Raw genomic sequence first — 8,882 nt, forward strand, 5'->3', positions numbered from 1 at the left:
GTATTGGCCCTTTTGCAAGGGCGAGGGGACATTAGTGATCCATGGTTTTAACTTGACCTCTTCCTGACTAGACAAGACAGACGGATGGACGGACGAGCTTGGCAGCTTTCAGGGTTGCGAGCTGAAACAAGAAATCCAGTTCCCGATAACCAGCTGCAAATTTCTAAGAGCCCTAAAAAAAAATCAATCGAAAAATGATAAATTTAACATTAGACTCTGTGGGAATCTGAGAGCGCACTCAATTAGGATGAGCAAGAATATCAGTCCCTGCTTTGGCGTCGCTATGAATAGATGACCTTTCCGTCCCAGGAAAGGCAATTGTCTCTATCTTGGCCAGCAACGTTCCGTGGTGCAAAATCTTCCCAGATTTGTGTGAAAATTCCTCATTTTTCATCTGCTGGTTTGCTGATCAAGCTCTCTACAGTATTTGGGCCAACCGACGAACGAAGAAAGGAAAAAAAGTTTCTCTGTCCTTTGGTTCTGAAAATATTTGTGTGTGTTTTTTTTAACGTGGTTTAAAAGCAGAACATTTCGAAGTTTTCTCCCAGCGCCCGTTCCACGTGAAAATCAGAACGTGTATCGTTGTTTTTTTGTGCTTTGTTACAAGCGCTTGTGTTTTTCTGACGCGGTATATAGCACTTTATCAGATCACAGTGTCACAAATTAGGCAATTATTGCGAAGTTGTAGTGACTGTTTTTAGTTGGGAAACTGAGGGGGAACGAATTCCTGGCAAAGGCCCACAAACAGCAATGAGATGAATGAAGCATTGCTCAACAACAACAACTTGGATTTATATAGAGCCCCTCACGCAGAGTAGTGTCTCAGAGCTACTCTGGAGGATTGTGAGCCAGGACACTAAAAAGAAACTCCCTCCTCCTTTTGAATAATGCCAGGAAAGTCGTTAACACCGTAGAAAGTCGTTAACACCATGGGACCTGGACTTGGACATCCCACCTGAAAGATGACACTGCTGACAATGTAGTGTATTTCTTCCCCCACCGCCCACCCCACCTCGGAGATAACTGCAGTACCACTCTCCCTGTCTCTCTGAATTATAATTAAATGATGTTTATTAAATGTCTTGGTGACATCTAGGGACTGTCTATTAATACTGCACTCAGTGTCTTGCATTACAGGCTGCCAAGTTTTAGCAACAGCTCGTATTTATGCATCGCCCTTCACGTAGGGTAACATCTCAGAACGCTTTTCAGGAATATGGCTGAACGCTGAGAAAGGGCGGTGGACATAAAGGCACGTTTAGAAAGGCTGGACTTAAAAGATGTAAAGAGAGGAAGGTGAGACAGAGAAGTAGGCTGCAACATTGTGATAACTATTGGTTTATCTCATCTTGAATTCAGGTACAGAGGCTCCCGTTGACTTCCCCCAACTCACAGTGATGTGTGTTCTTGCACAACAGGTGAGACTAAAGTATTGCAAAGCTGACTCAGTCATCTCTTGTTTAAAAGACCCTTTAACCTGTGGGAGCTGGGTTCAGGCTCGGCTCCAGCTAGAGACTGGGATACATGTCCTCACAAGACACCAGTCGTAGTCCCCGGTTTCTCTGTTGGTCTGAACCCAAACAATGAGAAAGTTGAGTCTGGAGTTGGTACGAGATATTGGCAATTCTTCCAGGTGAGTGCAAGACACCCCTCTTGTAAAGTTTTACCAGGGACCCATTTGTTTTTGTGATGTGTCCCTGTGGCTTAAAATATTTCTGAGGTGGATGTGAGAGGTGTCAGCTTGGCTCAGTTGCCTGTGCTCTTGCCTTTGGAACGGGCGGTCATGGGTTCAATCCCTCCCCACGCCTGACTTACAGACACCGAGACGCAACACTGAGGTCCACATCTGGTGGACGTTAAAGATCCCATAGCGCTATTCAAAGGGAGAAGGGGGAGTTTCCCCCGGTGTCCTGGCCGACAATACTCCGATAAAACCAAGTCGTTTGCTTCGTGGCTGCGTGTGGGGGACATTGCTGCTGTGTTTACTTACAAAAGTACACTTTACAGTTGCTCCACTTTACAGTCAAAATTCCTGCGAAAACACTTTTCGGTGATGTGACCTCAAATGGAACGGTTGTCAAAGACCGAGAGAGAAGCATTCTGTCACTATTTGTGTCTTTTACAACTGATAGTCACTAGATGGGGCAGTAGGGCTTATTCTGAGAAGGTAGCAAGTTCAACCGAGTAAAGACTGCCTTGAAATTGCTGATGTTAATGTAACACGGTTCACTTTCATTTAATCACATATACAGAGAGTTTTTTCTTCGCCTGAGTTAACCTTTTTTTGGTGATCAAATTAATATACTTCATTTTTGACTAGACTTTCTCCTGGTATCCTGGCTGAATAACATCTCCAGATAAAACCAGTCATTTGCTTCGTGAATGTTTGCAGGACATCTCTTTTAATTTGACATTTTGCGCTCAAGTTAAAATATTTTATATGTATATATATATATATATTTGACAAGACTTTCAATAGAGCAGCCGCACGCACCAGCAAGGTTCCACACCAGCTTTGAAGCGAATGACCATTTCATCTGGGGACTGTTGGCCAGGTCACAGGGAAAAACTCCCTCCTCTTATTCCTACTGTAATCCAAGGTATTTAATGTGCAACAGAAGAATAAGGAGTCGTTGAGCACTTCATCTGAAGGATGGCATCACACCACTCTCCCCACAAATCCCAGTGCTGTGCTAGGATGTCCGCTCAGCGAGCTTTGACCTACCCCACATCCCCGCCTGCTCCCCCCACCCCCCCCACCCCCCCATCAGCCTTCAACCTTTCTGCCCCCACCCTTTGGAACGCCATCCCACAGTCCCTTCACCTCACCTTGCCTCCTTCAAAGCCCAACTCAAGACCCTCCTCTTCGAGGGTGCCTTTGGTCACCCTCCTAACCCCTACCCTCCTCTCCCTGTCCTCCACCATTCCTGATCCCAACCCCCAGTTCGGGTCCAAATCCCTGACTGTCCAGCGCTTTGGGACGTGCTCCCAACCTGAAAGTCACTATACAAATAATTTGTTGTTGTCATTTTGCAAGCTCAAGACCCCATGTGGGGCTTAAACCCACAACCTTCTGCTCCAGAGAGGTGCCGCTGCCGGGTAAGCTTTTGTTGAAAAGGTACATTTTTGTTGACAGTTGCGTCATTTTTATTTGAAGGTGGGGGGGTGGGGGGAGGGTGGGGGATGGTGGTGTGGGAGGGGGTTGGGGCTCCAATGCATTCTGGTTTTATCCTTCAAAGGGCAACTATCCTCTTGTGTTTATTTTTAGAGATCGGTTCATTTTCAAATTCGTTCTGTTACACCAAGAAGCTCTTAATGCAAAAAAACCTGCAATCTCTCAGAGCAGCTTTCCACTGGCTTTGTCACGCCGTCCAAATAAACCTTTTTTACCAGCCCTGGTGCCTCTCTCCTCCAATCACCGTTTAATGCCCTTCGCACGATCCTCAGAGAGCACGGTTGCATCTATATATAAAGCCGAGAGCTGATTCACAATTTCAAGCTTTATTTGCTGAAAGAGGAAAAAAAAACATTTGCGGTTTCAAATATCATCAAAGGTTCCTCAAACCTTCCGTTTAGTTCTGTCGCAGGCTCGCACCCGCACGCCTTAGGTTAACTTAACGCGATCGGAAATTTCCCTTTTCCAAAAGGCCGTGACCTTGTCCGATTGCCTTGTTATCCCAACCCACCCCCCCACCCAGCTCGGGTCCGAATCCCTGACTGTCCAGCGCCTTGGGACGTCCTCCCGACCCGAAAGGCACTGTACACGTGTAATTTGTTGTTGTTATTGTCATTAACAAACGGGAATGAACAACAAGTCTTCCCGATGACTGCGTTCCTGTCAGACTGTCATCCTCTGGTCTTTCCCGTGCAAACCAGCAAAGCTGTGTGTTTATGACAGCTTCTGAATGAGAGCTAATGAGCTTTCGGCATAGGTGTAAAAGCATGTTAATAATTGAAACGGTAGTTCTTTGTGTATCAAGGTACCTTCTTGACTTTGATCCTGTCTTAATATTTAGTGACGTGTTCCTACTCTAGTCGTGCCTTTTGTGCGCTCTGTAGGTAGGTGTCAGTGTTGTGCTTGGTATCAGTCTCTGTTTAGATTTGCAACCATTCGTTCTGGTTTCATTCTTCCCTACACGTCTTGGTCATCAGTCGGGTTCAGTGGAATCTTTATCATCATCTGGGACATTGCTTTAACGTCTCGGCCACAAGAAGGCACCTCGAACAAAGTGTCTCTCTTCAGCGCCCCACTGTAGGGTCAACCTGGATTGTAAGCTCCAGTGTTGGAGGCTCTAACCCAACAACCTTCTGACCCAACTGAACCCAGGCTGAAAGGTGTTTTAATGGTCAAAGACTTGCCCCCTAACCACAACCACCCCCCACCCCTACACACACCCTCCCCACAGCAGCAATCTGTTCACTCGCCATGTGATTAGACTGCAAAGAGAGAGAAAAAAAAACTTTTCAGCGATTGTTGCTATGGACACCAGAGAACCAGAGACAGGACTCAAAGACAAAACAGAAGTGAGTGGGCTGCGGAGAGAGCAACTGAATAAAAACACTCACATCTCCAAGGTTGCATAATGCCAAGGGTTATCTGCAGTGACCCACGGTTGCGTGAATCGCCCCCTTTTCCGGCGATGATGGCACATTCAGAGGATAATATAAGGCAATGCATTCCGTTTCCTTCCTGTCTCACCCTGTTTTCCTCTACCCATTCCTTTGTGGATTGTATGTCCATTAAAAACTTGCATTTTTAGAGTGCCCCTCACGCATTTCAGACGGCGATAAAGGGAGAATTTTAACGCCAATATACCAGCACCCAGCTTGGCTCTAAAATGCTTGGTATCCATGTTTAAAGTTCAGCCCACACACTCTGCCGCACATCGACTGTTATTCAAATAACCCGAGCCAAAACATCTCCTTTCACACAGGATAGACAGCGAGCTGTGGTGGGTTTTCGGGGACGTTCCGGGGAATGTCTCCAAGTCCTCCAAGCAGGACCGCTGTCCTTCCCTCTCTCGCCTCCTTCGAGGCCCATCTCGAGACCTTTCTCTTCGACCGTGCCTTTCGGCCACACTCCCACCCTCCGCCCCGCTTTGATTCCAATGCCCACCTCGGACGTAAACCCTTCGCTGCCCGGGGCCTTGGGACGTCCTTCCGACGCGAAAAGCGCTGCGTAAATGCAAGTTGTTGTCTGTTGCAGGCAATTGTGTATTTAATTGCAACATTGTCGATGCGCCTGTAGACGCTCTCGGTATCATGAAGGGTCACTAAGACCCCAGGACTCGCTTTTATTAAGGATTTACTTCCAGGGCACCTGGCGATGACTAAATCCAACCCACAAGAATCGTCTGTCACTCTCTGCTTTTAACGAGCACTCTCTCTCTCTCTCTCTCTCTTCCCCTTGGCTATGCACAGTGGGCTGTTTCTTATATAAGTCTGGCCTTATTGTGCTGTTTGTCTCTGTTTAAACCTGACAGATCTTTCCTATTTTTAAGCTTTCTGCCTCATTAAATTCTGCCACTTTGGCGCAGGCTATATCGGGCGTCTTTGCAGAGCCAGGCTGCGCCAAGATAAACCACTTGCTAGCTGTCGCCTCTCGTTTGCTCAAGGTGGCTTCATTTTGGTTAAACACACACAGATTTATCAACTCAACGACACAAATTTTTTTTTTTTTTTCTTTTCTTTCGCTTATTCAAGGCGAAGGCCAAATACTTCACGTCGCTTGCGATTTGCAGAAGTATCCGTCTTTCCTTCTGGACAGAAATCCATTTTCAAGCGACGTGTCTGTCTGTTCCGCTTGAAGTGTCTCCTGGCTATGTTTAACCAGCGCTGTGCTCCCACATCCGTTGACCCGTTTGGGACTGAGGGATTTGCGCTCCTTCCTGAGAATGGATCTCAACTCATTTTTCTCAATTGCATTAGAAATAGCGCCTTATCGCGTCGTCGAGACGTCTCGAAGCGCTTCACAGGATACACTGAACAGTGAATGAACTGTATATTTTGTGGGCAAAAAGGAGCAGAATTGATGGAGGAAATTCTACTAAAATGCGCTCATTCGCGATTACACATCTGACCCAGTTCTTAATTTTTTTTTGTTTAATCTTAATTTTTTTTAAGTCTCATTTTTAAAAAAATCTTTATTTTGTTAAATCCATTAAAAAAAACAGAATGCTGGTTAAGTATTGTTTGTCACTTTGATCTTTTCTCCCTCTCTCGCGCTCTCTCTCATTCTCCCTCTTTCTCTCTCTCTCTCTCATTCTCCCTCTATCCTCAACTCGCCAGCCTCCAGGAGTGTGATTTTATTCCTTCCGTGATAACACTGCGCTGGTGTCACCCGGTTAAGACCTGTGCGTTATCCCACATTTGGGCTATTTGCGGGTGAACTTTGGGCTGTGAACTCGTACGACTTTGAGGGTCCAGCTGTTAGGTTTGCTCCCCTCCTGAGGCGAAATACTTGCCTCTCGCATGTCACTCCAGTTAGGGACTGGGCCAGGGACTGACAGGATCTCTCCACGTCAACAAGCACAGGCGAGCGCAAGTGACAGGCAGCTTTGGGGCTCAAAATGACTGTCTTGATGAGCGTCAAATCCTCAGCAGCCTGAACTCCCATTGATCTATTTCCATCATCAGAGTCCTGTCGTGTACCGGTCAGAGCACTCGCCTCGCAACCGGGTCCGATTCCCGGGCAGGGCGAAACGTTGGCCAAGTTTCCTTACTCCACACGCCTCTGTTTACCCAGCAGTAAGTAGGAACCCGGTTGTCAGTCGATTGGCGGATCGCTTTCCGTGGGTAAAAATCCCTTCGAAAAAATAGATTAATAATAATAATTTGGTCACTCATCCACGACTGTTTGAGGGACGCTGCTGTGTGCAATTGGCTGCCGCGTATCACCCACAAAATACACAGTAAATTCGCTTTATGGAGTTTGGCAAGGATGGGGGGATAATGGGTGTGCGGAGACTGAATGTGTGATTTACTCTGTTATATTGTGTTTTAAAAAAATTCTCGCTTGTTTGCAAACATGCATCATTAAGCTGGTGCCTCCACAACAGCTGGAAGGGAACACAACACAAAGCTCCTTTGGGAATTGGATGACAAATCCAGTTTCGCACAGAAAGGAAATTTTGAAGCAGTTTCTCGCTGAAACGTTATCTCCAAAAACACAACGCTTAAATATTTCAGAGCGCGATGAGCATAAAGCTTCAACAGTGGATGATGTCTGGATTTTACACAGTCACTGTTACCAGAAAATGAGAACCTCTAATTAAAGAATAGGGTAAGGGATTTGAGAATCACAGATGTGGAGTCCTGTAGCTCAGTGGTTAGCGCTCTAGTCTCGCAAGCGAGAGGACCCGGGTTTGATTCCCGGGCGGGGCGAAACCTTAGGCAAGTTTCCTTATCCCACTTGCCTCTGTTTACCTGGCAGTAAGTTGGAACCCGCTTTCCGAGGGTAATAAACCCTCCAGAAAAATAACTTGTTCGCTCAATCCACAGCTGTTTGCGGGACACTGCTGTGTGCAATTGACTGCACGTTTCGCCCACAAAATACACAGTCAATTCACTTTACGATGTATTCTGTGAAGTGCTTTTAGACATCTCAACGATGTGATGAGGTGCTATATCAATGCAAGGATTATTATTATGAATATTATTATGATTATTATAAACCTGACAACCAAACATTTTTGTGCGACCGCTTACAAAGTGGTTGTGTGTCGTTTAAAAATAGACATGATTCTCTCGATTCCCTGAATGCAGTGAAAACCTAGGTAACAGCGAGAGTAAACAGCAGCCTTTGGTGTGAGGATACAGTGCTGGACTCTGACAGGAGCCCACAGGGGTACAGCACACTGCGAGCGCAGAATTTCTATCGTAAAGACAATTGCTGCCGGGTTATCTGGATTAAAGTAGACGATTTGAAACATTTGATCAATGTGCTCCCCCTTTTCTCCCCCCAACCTCCCCACCCCATTCCCTCTGCAAAAGCCCCTACCTTCCCCTCTCCCTTAATCCCCTGAGTTGCTGGCCCTTTGTGGCTCCTGATTGTCCTCCGAACCTTCAGATAGCTCGACCCAAAAAGGGACCATCTTCATGAGTTACCAACAGTGATTGTGCGGTTGGGAGAATGTCGCCTTATCTGACCATTTATTCCAATAGGGGGCACTGAAAACAATTTTAACCCCCAGCTAAGATGATGATGATAAGGCTTCACAGGGCTGTAAAGTGCCGTGACTGTGTATTTTGCAGGCGAACGCCTCAGCCAGTTTGCACACAGCAGTGTCCCCGCAAACGGCTGTGGGGGTGGGGAAAAAAGACTTGCATTGCTCATCTGCCGATGGCAGAGATGTGATTTATTTAGGGTTTAATTCTGAATGACTTCTCCCAATACACAGTCTAATTTTATCTAACTTCCCAGGGTAATTTCACAGCACGCGATCCTTTCTCTAGACTGGGGAACTTGCGTGTGCAGCTTTAGAATAGGTGCCTCATAAGTCAGCACACGAAAGCCAATACCTCCTTCCTTCCTTTATTAATGCTTTATCTTACTCCAGACTAAGTTTTTTTGTATATCACTAAGCATAGCCCTTGTTAAATAATGCTTTTTTCCTTTAATTGCTCATATTTCACCAGAGTTGTTTTATTTTGGGACCTAAGTTTTTATTTTTAACAAGGCAAGAAAAAGTTATTAATTAAGGAAGTTTCTCCCTCCTGTTGTCCTGGCTGACAATTGTCTTGTGTGTATCGCCTCCACCCCCCCCCCCCCACCGCCACCCACCATCCAGACCCCCCCCCCCCACCGGCGCTACAAAATCAGTGGCAAATTGGCTGTCACGTTCGCCTACAACATTCGCAGCCATCACACACTTCGCAGCATT

This window comes from Callorhinchus milii, unplaced genomic scaffold, assembly GCF_018977255.1.
Source record: "Callorhinchus milii isolate IMCB2004 unplaced genomic scaffold, IMCB_Cmil_1.0 Scaffold15, whole genome shotgun sequence".
Classification (NCBI taxonomy): Eukaryota; Metazoa; Chordata; class Chondrichthyes; order Chimaeriformes; family Callorhinchidae; genus Callorhinchus; species Callorhinchus milii.